The 17,253-nt window shown below is 37.7% G+C and overlaps 1 protein-coding gene, 1 long non-coding RNA gene and 2 other non-coding genes across 6 annotated transcripts in view; 2 read left to right on the top strand and 2 right to left on the bottom strand.

Annotated features, from left to right (window-relative positions):
- LOC117424628 (LLGL scribble cell polarity complex component 2-like) overlaps positions 1-7,241 on the bottom strand; it is a 57,771-nt gene extending 50,530 nt beyond the window's left edge. Inside the window, exon 1 of one of the 3 annotated variants that reach the window (XM_034041183.3) lies at positions 6,927-7,241. The gene's annotated coding sequence lies outside the window, so the exon portion shown is untranslated. The remainder of the gene's footprint in view (positions 1-6,926) is intronic. The other 2 variants (XM_058992492.1, XM_034041182.3) reach the window with 2 other exon arrangements.
- Positions 7,242-8,338: 1,097 nt separating this feature from the next.
- LOC117424154 (uncharacterized) lies at positions 8,339-13,409 on the bottom strand. The gene is made up of 3 exons (XR_004547867.3): positions 12,713-13,409; positions 10,659-10,809; positions 8,339-9,071 (listed from the first exon to the last, which is right to left on the bottom strand). It is a non-coding gene; the product is annotated as an uncharacterized LOC117424154 (long non-coding RNA).
- trnar-ucg (transfer RNA arginine (anticodon UCG)) lies at positions 13,049-13,121 on the top strand. The gene has a single exon. It is a non-coding gene; the product is annotated as a tRNA-Arg (tRNA).
- A 580-nt stretch (positions 13,410-13,989) lies between the features above and the next one.
- Positions 13,990-14,061, top strand: trnag-ucc (transfer RNA glycine (anticodon UCC)). The gene has a single exon. It is a non-coding gene; the product is annotated as a tRNA-Gly (tRNA).
- Positions 14,062-17,253: the final 3,192 nt, after the last annotated feature.

Raw genomic sequence — 17,253 nt, 5'->3', positions numbered from 1 at the left:
AGCTTCAGTCGCAAGAAATTTTTGGCGTTTTTAATCTCCGACGGTATTGCGTCTTGATCGCCCTTTGCTAGTAATGTTCTAGTATTGAGCCAGCAATCCATATTTGTTCACTGGATTGAAAACTAAAAACTCTCACACCAGACGTAACAGCTTGTCAAATTAGACCGCATGGCAATACTTCGGTTTCTGATTGGCCATACATTATTTTGAAATGAACCAATAGTACTTAAGTTACAATAAACTTTAATCGGGTCATTGAAAAAAATATATATCGACTTGCAGGCATGAACGCACGCAGGAAATAAAATGAGTTAAAGACTAGGCTTTGAGTTTTTTAAAATTATATATATTATCCCAAAGACAGACTGCAGTAACCGCCCAACTGTTTATATGACATTTAAACAACAGCGTCTATTTATAACGTACATATGGTGTTAGCGATTAAACGTTGATTACATGATAAAAGTTTGCAATAGATTGGGAAGTGGTACTAAATAAAATAAGTTGTCTGCCATTTCAGAATTTCTCGCGTACCCCAGTTTAAAAACCGCTGCATAGAAGAAACCACATTACCAACAGATACAGTTTAATAGTCGTATTTAAATGCCGTTGACCTGACTGGTAAATTCTTACCTTCCAGCTGCCCCTTTATTTTGACAATTGCCGTATCAAAAATGGCTTTTTTTTTTTTTTTTTTACATTTTTCATTCTTAGCCCCCAAGTAAATATTTTGTATAGTTTTCAAAGCAAGTTTTGCTTTAATTTTTTACAACACACGTTGGTGTTGTTGATAAACGCGTATATCTGCTTCAGGTACTGTATTGAATTTTTTTCAAGGTTAAACGATGGCCCGTGTTACACAGAATACTAAAAATAAAATGTCAAATATACAATATTTCGTTGGTTTTGTCGATTTGCTATATTTTAATACTGCACATAATGATATGGTTTTGAAAATGCTACTTACCAAAACCGTGACTGCACGTGAACTGTATTACATAATAATTTCCTTTATTCCGATTCCAGTGGTGTTATCTCAATGCAAGATGTATTATATGCAGTGCTGTATAAAATCACATACACTGATTTTATATATATATATATTAGCATGTCGTTATAGGCCTACTGGCGAAATGGCAAGAGACAGTTAGGCTGGCCAGGAAGCAAAAAGAAGGGAGGTCATGATTGTTGGGGACTCCATATTGAGAAACACAGCAAGTTCAGTTCGCAGTTTGGACCCCTGTACTACAACAGTGTGCTGCCTTCCAGGAGCCTCAGTCAAGCACATCACTGAGAATGTGGTCAGGCTCCTAGAACGAACAGGAGACGACCCAGTAGTAGTCGTCCACATCGGCACAAACAACATTGGAAGAGACAGGCCAAGATCCCTGCAAAACAAGTTCAGAGAGCTAGGCAGGAAATTAAAAGACAAGACCAAAACTGTGGTATTTTCTGGGATACTGCCGGCGCCTTGCAAAGGACCATATGGACAGCTGGAAATACAAAATCAAAATGCATGGCTGAAATCGTGGTGCACACAGGAAGGCTTCACCTTTCTTGAACATTGGAGCACATTCTACAACAAGGACTATCTATACAGGTGGGACGGACTGCACTTAAACAGAAAGGGAACCAATCTACTCGGAGAAAGGATCCTTCAGGAGGTCCAGAAGCATTTAAACTAGAAAGGAAGGGGGGAGAAAACAAAAAAACAGAAGGGAGACCACATCAAAACAAGGGCAACAACTCAGGTAAGACCACTATTAAATGTATTTATCTTAATGCTAGAAGTCTCAGAAACAAAATGTTGGGTGTTACAGAAACTTGGTTGTCTGAGAGTGATGGAGACGAATATAATATTAGTGGGTACACACTGTATAGGAAAGACAGGCAGGACAGAAGAGGCGGAGGGGTAGCGCTATACATAAGAAATAGTCTTGAAGCCCAGGTATTAAATCAGGACAAAGAAAACAATGCAGAATCAATATGGGTCAGAATAATGGACACAAATTCAAAGGGCATAATAATAGGAGCATGCTATAGACCGCCAAATTCAGACGCTGAGCAAAATAATCTGTTGTACAATGACATTCAAAATGCGTGTAGAAAAGGAGAAGCTATACTAATAGGGGATTTCAACTTCCCCCGTATAAAATGGAAAAACCCGATGGGGGGCACGACGGACAAAACTGAAATGGTGGAAATGGCAAATGACTGCTTCCTAATGCAATTTGTCAAGGCACCGACTAGAGGGGAGGCATGCCTTGATTTAGTCTTTTCAAATAATGAAGACAGAATAACTAAAACAGAGGTCAGAGAGCCATTGGCAAACTCAGACCACAACATGGTCTCATTTGAAATATTTTTTAAAACCCCAAAAGTAATGACTAAAGCTAAGGTTTACAATTTTAGAAAAGCAAACTACGAAGGTATGAAACGGAGACTAACAGAAGTAGATTGGAGTAAAATAGAGAAAACATCCACAGAAAAAGGATGGCTGTTTTTTTTTTAAATGTAGTACTAGAGGCACAAAACAATTACATCCCAAAAGTAGACAAATCTAAATCTAAAACAAAATGGCCCAAATGGTTTAATAGATCAATTAAAAAAATATTCAGCGAAAAAAGGCACTTTACATAGCATTTAAAAGGGACCAGAAACAAAGTACACAGAAAGAGTACTTGGAACTGCAAACACAAGTCAAAAAGGAAGTTAGAAAGGCCAAGAGAGAGATAGAAATCAATATTGCTAAGGGCGCTAAAACCAATTCCAAAATATTTTTCCAATATTATAACAGCAAGAGAACATTCAAAGAGGAGGTTAAATGTCTGAGACACACAAATGGCAAAATCATAGATGAAGAAAAAAAAATAGCAAATATATTAAAGGATTACTTTTCACAGGTTTTTACAAAGGAGGACACGGACAACATGCCCGACATGTCGACCTGTTCCTATCCAATTTTAAATAACTGTAGCATAACAGAGGCAGAAGTGTTAAAGGGACTAGGAGCTCTTAAAATAAACAAATCCCCTGGGCCAGATGAGATCCTCCCAATAGTACTCAAAGAAATGAAAGAAGTTATTTACAAACCGCTAACCAAGATCGTGCAACAGTCTCTTGACACAGAGGTTGTACCGACAGACTGGAAAATAGCAAACGTAATACCGATCCACAAAAAGGGAGACAAAACCGAACCAGGTAACTACAGACCAATAAGCCTGACTTCTATTATATGTAAACTTATGGAAACTATAATAAGATCCAAGATGGAAAATTACCTATATGGTAACAATATCCTGGGAGACAGTCAGCATGGTTTTAGGAAAGGGAGATAAGTGTCTAACTAAACTACTTGACTTTTTTGAGGATGCAACATTGAAAATGGATAACTGCAAAGCATACGACATGGTTTATTTAGATTTCCAGAAAGCTTTTGACAAAGTCCTGCATAAAAGACTAATTCTCAAACTGAACGCAGTAGGGATTCAAGGAAATGCATGCACATGGATTAGGGCGTGGTTAACAGGTAGAAAACAGAAAGTACTGATTAGAGGAGAAACCTCAAAATGGAGCGAGATAACCAGTGGTGTACCACAGGAATCAGTATTAGGTCCTCTGCTATTCCTAATCTACATTAATGATTTAGATTCCGGTATAGTAAGCAAACTCGTTAAATTTGCAGACGACACAAAAATAGGAGGAGTGGCAAACACTGTTGAAGCAGCAAAGGTCATTCAAAAATGATCTAGACAGCATTCAGAATTGGGCAGATGGCAAATGAAATTTAATAGAGAAAAGTGTAAAGTATTGCATGCGGGCAATAAATACGCTCCCCTGCCTCCAGAGCCCGCTCCTTCTCCACCCTTGCTCCGCAGTGGTGGAATGACCTTCCTACAGATGTCAGGACTGCCCAGTCCCTGACCACATTCCGGCGCCTCCTTAAGACTCACCTCTTCTAACAGCACCTGTAGAACTCCTCTGTTTGTATCCTGGGACATTATCACCCTTCATTTAAATGTGCTTTATTTTGCTCTTATCTGCCCCCTATTTTACTGCATTTAATCCTGTACTTCAGAATACTGTAATCTGCCAAGTGTTTAACCTGTAGTATTTTGTATTTAATCATATCCTGATGTAACTATCACTATTTAATCATATCCTGATGTAACTATCACTATTATCTGCTGTATTATTGAATTGTGGTTTGTCACACTTGAACAAAAGTTACTGTATTTCTTGCTCTTATTGTATTACTTGTATTGTAACACTTGAAATGTATTTGCTTACGATTGTAAGTCGCCCTGGATAAGGGCGTCTGCTAATAAATAAATAATAATAATAATAATAATAATAATAATAATAATAATAATAATAATAATAATACTTTTTGAGTAACGGCTTCTTTATTGCCACCCTCCCATACAGGCCAGTGTTATGCAGAGCTCTTGATATGGTTGACTGGTGCACCATTACTCCACTCCCAGCCACTGAACTCTGTAGCTCCTTCAAAGTGAATGTTGGCCTCTCTGTGGCTTCTCTCACAAGTCTCCTTCTTGTTTGAGCGCTGAGTTTTGAGGGACGGCCTTTTCTTGGCAGTGCCTGGGTGGTGTGATGCAGCTTCCACTTCCTGATTATTTATCCAACTGTGCTCACTGAGATATCCAAACACTATTTTGTATCCTTTCCCTAATCTATGCATTTGTATTACTTTATCTCTAACTTCTGTAGAATGCTCTTTGGTCTTCATTTTCCTTCAGATTCACAGCCTGACCAATGATCCTTCAACAGTGGGGTTTTTATCCAGAAAATGTGACAGCAACTTTAATGGTTCACAGGTGGAGGCCAATGGTAAGGTAATTGTGTCCTTGTTTCTTCTACAACATTATGACAGCTTCAACAACATTAGGTCAGCATGAGTTTCGCTTTTGTTGAATAGCAAAAATACTGTCGTGTGTAAGACAATAAATGGGAGTCATTGTTAGACTGGTGTACAAAACTGGTGTAAACAAAAACACCTGTTTCTTTGAGTGTCCACATACACCTGAGGTGAAATCAGAAGTGAAAATCAGGAGTCTGATAAGCAGACGGTACAAGTTTTCGATGCTTCGCTCCATTTCTAATGGCAAAATAAAATCTTAATTAGAATGGAACAACCACCTTGAAGTAGAAACACACAAGTGACACAAATGACAGGCTTGTGGTCGATTTGTGTTTTGGGGAGAGGAAATGTCTTCACTCAAGGGGTGGTCGATATGAAGTCATCAGGCACGCACTACAGTTCAGGGGCTATGCGCGAGCATACAAGGCTAAAGCTAGCTTAGATCTGTGCTCAACTGTAAAAGGGTGGCTCAAATGGGAAGAATCTTTTACTCTGATCGACCCTAAGCCTGCTCAGGTCCAATTTGTAAGTGTAAACACACTAACATACAACTGGCTTTGGTTTATCACTAGCAACTTAAAAGAACAAAGTAGCCCATGTGTGCTACGTACGTCCCTGCGTATGGCTCCTATTTGTACCATAATACCATTCAGCTATTCCTGCAGATTCTCGTTAGAAGGCAGAACACAAATCATATGGTCTCATATCTTTGCATCCCCCCCCCCACTACAAAGTTACAATGTAATGGGGCAGTACTGTAGAATAGTTAGTGCCACCGGTGTAAGCATAAAAGTAATCTCTATATATCAATAATTGGCACACATTAGTTTCAAAACCAGACAAGGGATTCCCACAACTGTACCATGACAAATGTACACTATGGAATTCATTCTTGTAACAAATTCTAACACAATCAGTTTGAGGTCTCCAAAATAAAATATAAAAATACTGTACAGGGGACATAAACAGCTATAAAACAAAACTTTCGGAAAAACTAATTTTAGTATGCAATAAAAATCTGCAATAAATCATAGCATATAAAAGTTTTTTGGGGAACATTTAACACAAATAATCTGAAAAGTTACGATACAGAAGTGCCTGTCATACAGTAAGGGATACAAATCCATCACCTAAACCACGGGGATTAGACTGAGCAAACTGTTCACTGAGAACTAATTTCCAGTGGAGGCAGATTAGAGCATGAGTACAATTTACACATCCATCATTCCGTTTTTCTAATTTGGGATTAGTTTCTGCTGTACTTACTGTAACTATGTAAACAAACAGCAAATCACAGGTAGCGTTTAGTAACGCACCTGCACAAGCGAAGCGTCTATAGTGCCCTGCCTAAAAACTTTCCCACTTGCCAAGTGGACATCCGGGGATATCGCCCGGCGCGTGGGGTAGAGTAGGTGAGGGGGTGGCATCCATACTTAAACCGACTTTTGTTTAGTGAAGTCTGGTCTTCCCAATATAACTATCTATCTATAACTAAGTCCTGGATTGTTGTTGTGCAGTATTTGTTTTATTCCAGTTTCGTTTAATCTATAGTTTACCCTTGGTTTTCACTCTGCTTGTTCTTTCAAGAGTCGTTTATTTAATTTAACAGATCGCATTTTTTCGCGTTAAAGTACGTTAGTAGCCTTTCTTTCACCAGCCTTTAGTACATTTTTATGACCCCAATTTCTTTCTGCCTTCCCAAGTACGGTAGTGACAGTGAATATTTCTATGTATTTATGTTTAACTTTTTGAAGTTTCTCCTACTGCATGCATGATTCTGAGGCATCAGCCTGTCTGGTAAAACAACAACTCATCACGACCTGTGCCAGGAAGAACCAACCCAAACTACCCTTTTAAAGTAAGGTGTGAGCCTCATTCAAATATATTAATTATGGGATACCTCGCTGAATTATCTGAGTACATTGTATTGAATGAATGATCAGGCGGTTTACGAAGGTAACTATCGACCTAGCCACCTGCATTCCAATCACACGTTCACCTGTAGAGGTGACACCCCACTCTTCACTCGGGCCCACAGACTCACCTGAACAGCGGCCGCGTCTGCGCGTTTCTGTGTCTGTGGCCGACTCTTAGCTCCTTACAACAGCCTATAACAAATCCGCAAAGTCCCAAAGACTTTCTTTTACTTAATCCCTCTTCTTCCGGTTGATACTGCCCCGGTTATTTATTCTCGGGACGCTATAATGAGCAGCCTCAATATTTCCTGCTGCCCTCTCCCGGATTCAGCGCTCTCTCTTGCCTTACAATACGATGACTCGCAGCCCTTCCTCCAGAACCTCTTTCCGGGATTACTCATCGGCGGCGGGGGGTAATCACTTATTCATTAGGACACACACCCTCTTTATGAATATGTAGTAAATGGAGCTCAAAATGTAATGAAGGATGGAAAGTGCCGATCTTCATTGCGATTCTCCAGGTTGAATATAATAATGCACGGCAGAAAGTACAAATAAAGCCGTCATTTATTAAGCATAAACAAATTGAACATTGAACAAGTCCATTTTACGTCCACAATAAACTGCAGGGTGCCAAATAAACTAATACAAGTACAAATGAGAACATGATCCCTTAGTATAACTTCCAGAATATATACAACACAAAGCACCTCTTGCTGAATACGCTACACGTGAAGTATGTGTTATTACGGGTGTGTCAATGTGTTCATTCATAATGCCCCTACGTAATAAAGCAACTACAATGTAGTATTACAACACCCTCTGAGATGGGATATTTTCACATATCCGATGGGCCCCTGGGACCAATTCAATCAGATATGGCAGATATCTGTTTTTTAGCTACCACTCATCACTTCATAACCAAACACTGGCAAGAACAGCATTGTATGTAAATCCAACAGGTAATCCTTTACACCAGAGATCAATTCCACTACAGGTCTTTTTTTCCAACCACGTCCTAAATGAGTTAATAATTGCCTCTTAACAGCTTCATTTAACTACATTAGAACCTGCTTGGAGTAAAAACCTGGACTGGATTAGATCTCGAAGGCCAGAGCGGATTACCATGGTTTAAACAGCAGTGAATATCTAGACCAGTGGTTCTCAACCCTGATTCTCGGGGGACACGTATCTTTTGGTTTTCATTCCAGCTGAGCTCTCAATTATTTAACTAAAACCTTAATTGAACTACTAAATAGCTTGATTGGGCCTTTTTAATTGTTTTCTGCTTTAAACAGTTGGAGATTTCATCTTAACTATAAAATGGTATAAGTAACCAATCTGCAACTTTTTAGCAGTTGAGAACAATTAAAAAGGCCTAATTAAGCCACTTGTTAGTTCAATTAAGGTTTTAGTTAAGTAATTGAGAGCTCAGTTGGAATGAAAACCAGAAGACACAGGGGTCCCCCAAGGACCAGGGTTGAGAACCACTGATCTAGACCATAATGCAACACTCATGACCTCAACAGGTTGGGGAAAATGAATAGTCCTGGGGCCAAACAAGAAAAGAGGCTTATTTAAAGTTTTCCAGTTTCCCATGACAGGAATAACTTTTGACCTGTGTCAGCCTGAGAGAGGGACTCCTGGGGTTCAAAATGAGGCAGGGTGTCAGTGACAGATCAGTGGCAGGGCTAAGTTATTCATAAATCACATATCATTTTGTTCATATTTATAATTTCTGTTTTCTTCTTGAAAATGTTTATAAGATGAGGTCAGTTTTAGGGTTACCATTACATTGTTTACAAACATTTTGATTTCATTAACAGCCGTCCCCTTGAATAAGCTGCATTGCTTAGGCAATATAAGGAACTGGTTGGTGATAGGGTTCCTAATATTCATAACTACCACAGAAATAAGCTAAAACAATGGCTTGAAAATTATTATGGTGACAACATTTTATTTCTGACTAAAAGTATAGTAGTAGGAAAAAAAAAACAGGATACAGACACTGAGAGATTTAATCATATTGAAATGTATATAGAAAGTCAAAAATCAGTTTAAAAATAATATGAATGCTCTCATTCCAAAACAAAAGGCCTCACAATGGCCTGAGAGGGCAGTGGTTACTCTAGGCGGTGGAAGTGCTAGTCTACTGGCTCCTCTCTCCAGGAGAGAAGGCAGACCCCCAGGCATGACTGCTGTCACAGACTCAGGGCTCTGGCTCCCTCTGAGGGTGTAGTGATATAGAACGTGGCTGTCCCGCTATACTTCTCCTGCAAAAACAATAACACAGTCGGAATTAAAGAAACAGCTCACTTTTACTTCCGCATACATACTGTACCAATACACTCAAGTGCTGACAAATCCCTTTTGTTAGAAAGAGAATGAAAATACAAACATGTTGTTAATGCAGCTTTAACTTCCTTAAGAGAAAATAATTACAGGTTCCCAGGACAGTTCAGGTTTTTCAACTAATTTGACCTTCCTCTTTTTTTAAGAGACACAGTACTACAAGTACCAGAATGCATTGCAATGTGAGTCCTGGTAAGCATGGAGGCATAAGGTCACCCTACTGTTCCCTTTCACCTCAAATATTTTATTACGGAAACTTGTGCTAGAAATGCCAATACAAATTGTTATCACAATTGGATGAGCAATTCACAAGACATACTTGCATACAGGCAAACTCCACCTATCCTTATTTGCATTGCCAGTGGGCGATAACAATGATCACAAAGGCTTGCAGCCAGAACTGAAAACACTAATGGCTGTAATTTACAAAGCTATGATTTGTAGTTCTCAATTGATTTTCTAAAATAACAGTACTGTTGTTGAAACGGACTTTAGTTTTTTTTTCTCTACTCTCTTTTTCAATTTATTTGAAACCTGAAACTAAAAAGCAAATGGCACCACCAAATTTGATGACTAAAAAAGCATTCATATGACTGTAATAGCCACCTATAATTGACTCATTTAGGTTTATATGACATCATACTAACTTAATTAACACACCACCTTACAGACCCATAGCTCCCTCCATTAGAGCACAAGGCCTCCCTGTCCTCATCACTATCCTCCAGGCCTTGCTTTCACTGTTTGGGTCGCCAGCTACGTGAATGTGTTGGGTGGTTCTGTCCACAGCCGAGGCCTCCAGCAGTGTGACTGTGCAGCCCCCGAAACCTCCACTGGTCATCCTGCTGCCATGCACCCCCGCCACCTCCATTGCCATGGCAACCAGCTGGTCCAGCTCTGGACAGCTCACATCATAGTCGTCCATGGAACACACCACAGAATTAGTCTGAACATGTGTGTGGGTGGACACTGGGGAACAGCTGGGCATGACTGTCCAGAGCATTGCTATGTATTAAGAGAGAAAGAATGGCACAAGCACTGACGATCTGAGCCTCCCCACATTGCACACACTGTGTGCATGTGTCTTTCCTACCCATATCAGGGGTTGCAAGAGCAGTTCAATCTCCATGGCCAATCCTTAGGCTTTGAAACAGCCTGTACTGTAGGTGCCTACTTCCCACTTTTAATTATACCAAAGTTTGTGGACTGCTAACATAAGAAAAGTTTTGTCCTAAAGGATCCCAGTGATTTAGCATCAACTTGTGAATAAAATTGTAAAGAAAAATAAATAAAATACTAGAAGAAATCTAATAAATCTAATAACAAATGAATCCAGCAATAGCTTAACTCAAAATATCTGATAGCCCAGAGCACAATGCCCTATTTTACTACAATCTTATTCAAATAGAACCAGTATTAGTGATAATATTCAGCTGAGCAATGGCAAAACAGTACACTCTAAACCCCTCCTTGCAGAGTTCCCCAGACTCGGAGCAGTGTTACTGTACCTGAGGGAGTGGTGGCTCTTCACTGTCAGCCTCCTGAACTCGCGCTACTCCCCTGCCCTCAGCGCCTTGGTCGCCTGTGCAGTCCTCGCAATCTCCCCGATCACATGACAAGCTCACCAGGACATCTCACTGCCCAGACGATCCTTCACAGCTGCAACCAAGCACCAGTGATTTACACCACTGCATCGGAACAGAGAGGCTGAGGGTGTGAGAGTGGATAGCAGCCTTATGACAGACACACAGATAGAACAGAGAGCCTCAGAATGAGGACTTAAGTTCATAAATGAAAGCAAATACATTTTTTTGTAATCAAGATTACAATGCTGCACTAGAACCCCTGAACCCAGATACTGTACATGACATCTGGTCCATTTCTAAACAATTGTTTTCATTATTAGAATAAAAAATACATATTTATGGTGTTGTTCTATATACTGTATGTTTTGCATTAACTAGATTCATAAACTATAACAATCTCAAATGTAACCCTTTGTCAGCTGTAGTAAGCTCCCATGGAAGGCAGAAAGGGGTGCAAATGCACCCCACATATATAAACATGGTTAACTTATAATTTAAAGCAACAGAACAACACAAAACTGGTTTAAATTATTATTTAAACAGTTCTGTATTGAATACATGTTATGTTTTAAAAATATTTTTAAAATAAATATTGTATTTATTTATTTATTTAAGAAATGTGCTACCAACAGTAAACGCCTTTAAAATGCTACAAATATAAACTACAAAAATAAATATTATATTGTAGTTGGAAACGTTACATGTATAAAGTCTAGTAAAAAAAAAAAAAGTTTGTCAAGAGATACCTGTAGATATAAAGATAGTGCACAAAGAGAACTTGCATATATAACAAAGAAAGAAAGATAGAGAATGCCAAACCAAACAGCGCTGTAGTCAAGGTTTCAAGTCCTGTAAAAGGGGCACATTTATTCCAAATTGCCAGTCGCCTCTCAGGCATGGAGTCTACAAGTTAGCAGAGGCTGTGCATTATTGACAGCCTAATACTGTATATGAAAGATGGCTTTTTGCAACAATTAATACATTTTCAATAATGTACTGTAGGAGGTAATAAGCATAGGGCTGTAAATAATGCAGTAATGAAATACAGCACTGGAAATGTATGTATTATACATACATAGGACAGGGCAGGAAATTGACTACATTGGGCTACACAAATGAATCTATAATTTTAAACAGTTACAGTTCAAGTTACTTATCAAATGTTATAGCTAACTTGAAATATGCAACTATTTAAGTGCTGAAAACAAGTATAAAGGTCTAATTAAGCAAATGATCAGTTCAATTAAGGGTCTAGTTAAGTAATTGAGAGCTCGGTTAGAATGAAAACCAGCAGCCTCAGGGGGTCCCCAGGACCGACTTTGAGAAGCTCTGGGCTAGAGAGAGGCAAACAAATAAAAACATAAGAAACGAATGAACGAGAGGAAGCCATTCACCTCCTCAATGCAGGTGCAGCGTTGTTTTTTCATTACAGTTCCTGACAGCTCTTAAAGGATCCCAATGACTCAGCAGCAACATGTCTTAGCAAACCATCCCATACACCCACAGCTCCCTGTGTGAAAAAGTGCCTCTTAATCTGGACTCTATTAATATTATGTATTCTCTAGTCTTGGTCTCCGTGCTAAGTTTGAAATAGTGACTGGATCCAAGGAATGACACACATGTGAGTGTGCAGTGTAAGATGCAAGTTATTATTTCTGGCTAGTTTTGAAAGAATCGTTTTATAGGTAAATGTGACTGAGATGCTTGAAAATAAAAACATCATTAGCCAAAGTGCCCAATAGTGCCCCACATTTGGTGGTGGGTGCCAAACTCCATTGTGGGCGCCTGTGAGCTGCCAATTTCATGTTGTTTTTCTAAACACATGACCATCTGAGCAACATCATATACATATATATATATATATTCATCATTGTCTAGTATGTAATATGGTATCATCTGTCCCTTTACGTTTTGACATACGGTATATTCCCTAAAAGGTACCGATATGTTCAATTAATTTAAATACACAATCTTACCATGGACAAAACCAATCCCTGGTTATAATCCCTGTACTCTCCAATTAGATTGACTCTCCCTGGCGCTGACCGTTATCTCTGGCTCAGTGTCCCCAAAGCTTTGTACAAAGCAAAGCAGCAATATTGCGAAGTACTGTTTGTTTGTTTATTTATTTATTTATTTATTTATTTATTTATTTATTTATTTAACACATCTTCTGCTGCTGGTCTGTGCATTCATCGCCTACTTCCACTTCTCGGACGATTTTCATTGGACGTTTAACTTTCTGCTATTGAACGGCGAGAATAAAGTGCAAGCACTGACTGATTCTGTGTTTGGTGCTCTCATTGTGTCTAGACCGCGTGGCCTAATGGATAAGGCGTCTGACTTCGAATCAGAAGATTGAGGGTTCGAGTCCCTTCGTGGTCGTACTTTTTGTGTTTCAATTTTTTAAATCAATAAAATAAGTTTTTTTTTCTTAAACAGTCGGTATTTTATTTTTATTTTTTTAAATAGCGTGTCTTACGTAGCTACAGTAATTATTTGAAAAGTATAATTAAATAATGTATCTCTGGTGTTGTTTTAAAACTTGCAAAAAGCACCACACAACTATTGATACTAAATAGCGGCACGCGTCCATATAAGCAGAGTGGCGCAGCGGAAGCGTGCTGGGCCCATAACCCAGAGGTCGATGGATCGAAACCATCCTCTGCTAGCTTTTTGTACAATTCACGTTACTTATATATTTATTTTTATATTTAAAAAAAAAAAACACATTTTATCAGTTTTGTAGGTTTTCTTCTTCAGCGTTACACAGTTATTATTTTAAAAGTAATCCGTAAACCAATAAATTTCAAAATATAGAAATGTATTTATGTATTTCTATATTTTTGCATTTAATCAAGTTTGATATTTCATTATTAATTTATTTTTCATTTTGGCATACCTAAGTGTCTATATTATTTTTGATTTCGACATGTATTTATTTATTTTTCATTTTTGCAGCAACGAAATCTAAAAAGCAAAATGTCGAAATAAATAAATAAATACATTTTTTTTTATATATATATATATATATATATATATATATATATATATATATATATATATATATATATATATATCCCGACTATGTAAGGAAAGCCTATTTTAGATAATAAAAATGAGAAACACAAACCCTCAATCTTCTGATTCGAAGTCTGACGCCTTATCCATTAGGCCACGTGGTCTTTTCCATAGATCTAGCATAAATGTTTTTAAAATACGTGGGTAATAGAACTAGAGCTGCAAATTGTTAGCGTTGGTGGTATAGTGGTGAGCATAGCTGCCTTCCAAGCAGTTGACCCGGGTTCGATTCCCGGCCAACGCAAATTATTTTTGTTTTTTTTTAAAACTTAAAAAGAAAATATAATTAAAAACCACCCCTGGCACATTTAACACATATCGTTAGCTTCAATAATGCACCGCTATCATAATGATACGACCAGTTGTTACAGATAATATGGTTGATGTTTTCTCACTATGCTGTACTGTACTGCCATCTAGTGGCAAAAGGTAGTTACTGCTTTAAACTATACTGCAATTTATACGGGTCGCTTTGAAAGTACAGCATATGGAGGATATTCCATGCCAAAATTAAGAATAAATAAATAAATAAATAGGTAAATAAATATAGAAATAAATAAATAAATGCAGAAATAAATAAATAAATACATGGACATTTATTCATGTATGTATGTATGTATGTATGTATGTATTTATTTCCCTTTTTATTTATTTATTGATTCATTTATTTATTTGTTTGTTTATTTATTTATTTCACTTTTGCCCCTTGCTTTTTACATTTCACTCTGTCCATTTACATTTTGGCTACGACATTTCCTTTTCTGCTTCGCTATTTACATTTCGATGTGACGTGAACTATTTCTTTTTACATTTCACTGTGCCAAAACTACTTCTGTCAATCACAGCCAGTGGACATTATGTATGGGATATCCCTGCCCATTGGGTAGGTATTACTGAGCTCTTCATACCAGAGCTGCCGATAGGCCCTTTGCTGAGATGATGCTCTCGGTCCCGCCCACCGAGGGATTAATACCATCATCCTGAGGAAGCCATTTCTCTTTTTCCATGAGGGTGACTCAAGCGACCTCATGGCTGGTGGTAGTCTTCTCTTTCAGGGAACCAGGGTTACGGTAAGTAAAGTAACGTTCCCTTTCAATTCGAAGACAACCACCAATGACATTATGAATGGGATCATTTTTACTTGCTTAACTTTGTCAAGAATTTTTCGCAACGTACTCTTTTTATTTATGTATATGCTCTGAGCACACTCTTAAACTCAGGGGAGACGTTCAGAAGGACATTAAGATGTTTCAAACTCCTGTAGTGGATTGTTCGTGCACTGGGCTTGCAACGTATCCAGGTGACTTTTAATAATAAAGAAAATCACACAGACTCTAATTTAATTTGAAGTTTTAACGAATCAGAGTTAATGATACATTCTAGAAGGATCTGTTCAACTCCTTTTTCAAAACTGATTGAATATAACTTCTTGCCAAAAATATTGGAACATGATTTCATCGCTCCCTTTTTCCAACTCCTCCTTTATCTGAAAAGTCAGGTGGACCAAAATTCACAGAATCCTTGCTATAATATAATACAAGTATATCTGTATATATGAGAGATGTTTTTAATATGAAATACCAGCTCTATTTGATTATATTAAGCTGAGTCCAAAATACATGTCCCTCTTAGCCGCATATTACATTTTCAGTGTGTTATCAATGGGCCAGTTTAACTTCATATACAAATGTGTGTTAACAAAGTTTTTGACAAAGACTGCCTTTGAATAAGCATACAGTGGTCAGTTCAGTTAGTTTCATTTAAAGTTAAGCTATAATAAACATGTTAAATATAACAGCCTTGTATTAACTTGTACCATTCTCGGACTATGCCTGACCTCTCGCTCTGTTTCCAAAAGTTGCTGCACAAGCAGGATTCAGGCATCCTGTTTACTTACCAAGACTATTGTTTTAATTAATATGAAACTCCACTGTAAGTGCTTTTCCAAATTCACCGCATGAAGTCATTTTTTGGCCGATTCAAGAGACACCTGTACCGGTATCTTTTCAGATAATACAAAAAACGCTTACATCCTAACTTTTATCACACAGCTCTCATTATTTTCTTATAATATAATGAGATACATACTCCTGTCTTTCTTAAAGCACCTTCCGTTGGTTATCATCCAAGGTTGGCAAATCCTGCTTTCAAGAGCCAACACCGAATCCTGCGTTGAGATGCCAAAGACTAAGCTTTATTTTTTGAAGGTCTAATGCCCTTTCAGAATTCTACTGTGTGTCTGAGACAAACATTTAATTCTTTCACTTTACAGTTTCCCTGTAAATAAATACCTTTGTTTCTTACTGCAGTAAAATCTTTATACAAACTAAACATGTATATTCTTTGGTTTAATTGATATTGTAATGTCTAGACTTTTTGTTTAGTTGGAGAAACTGAACTAATTCTTAAATCAATTAAATGAAATGAATATCATCGTAAACGTGTCAACAATATGGTTGCAATGTTGTCAGTGCCATGCTTCTGTTATAATAAACCATTACTATGTTCTTTGAACAGTTTATCTTTAAATGGCATTATAAGATGTATTTCTAATTAAGTTACTTCAGTATAACAGTTACTCCTAGAAATTGTAATATTATTTTACTCTATTGATAAATCTTTCAAGATTTTAAGAAAAGGTCCAGTTATTTATATCTAAATACAGGCTAGAATTAACATATTAAAATGTAATAGTGTTATAGTGACTGAACTGTGTCTGACCTTCTTCACTGTTCATACAAAATCCAGTCAAAGCAGGTTTTAAGACAACCTTTGCTTTTTGCAAATTTTAGGGTCGATTAATATGAAACACTATCGTAAGCATTATTTCAAACCAATATCTAACTTAACGTTTTAACACGTCCTACGCTTTCCATTCCCATCTCTTCCTGCCAGGTTCTAATTCATTTCTGTTATAGATAGACAATGATTATTGTAAGATAAACTCCTATCTTCTGTTATCCGAAAGGTATTTCCGTTCGTTAATATTAACGAGATCGCTCATTATAGAAATGATCTTGGCTTTTAAATCGCTGACCATCAAAAATCCCCGCTTCATCGGCCAAGATGAGTCATCTTCAACACTGCTTTTGCTAGATGGGCTCCCATCTCTATATTCTCCTTCCCATCGTCAGTGGGCAAACACATTTTAACTGAATCTGGGTCCATCAAAGAACCGCACACCCTTACAACCAAGGCCTTCCTTGCAAAAGGATCTAATGACTTATAGCACAAAAGGGACATGCTAGAACCGTCTGTGACAACTTGCTCTTATCTGCCCCCTATTTTACTGCATTTAATCCTGTACTTTAGAGTACTGTAATCTGTCACAAGTGTTATTTAATCTGTAGTATTTTGTATTTAATTATATCCTGATGTAACTATCACTGACACTGTTATCTGCTCCGTTATTGAATGGTATTTTGTTATACTTGTA

The sequence above is a fragment of the Acipenser ruthenus genome, chromosome 19 (assembly GCF_902713425.1).
Source record: "Acipenser ruthenus chromosome 19, fAciRut3.2 maternal haplotype, whole genome shotgun sequence".
Classification (NCBI taxonomy): Eukaryota; Metazoa; Chordata; class Actinopteri; order Acipenseriformes; family Acipenseridae; genus Acipenser; species Acipenser ruthenus.
The sequence above is the reverse complement of the archived record's forward strand: the minus strand, read 5'-3'. Positions and strand labels throughout refer to the sequence as shown.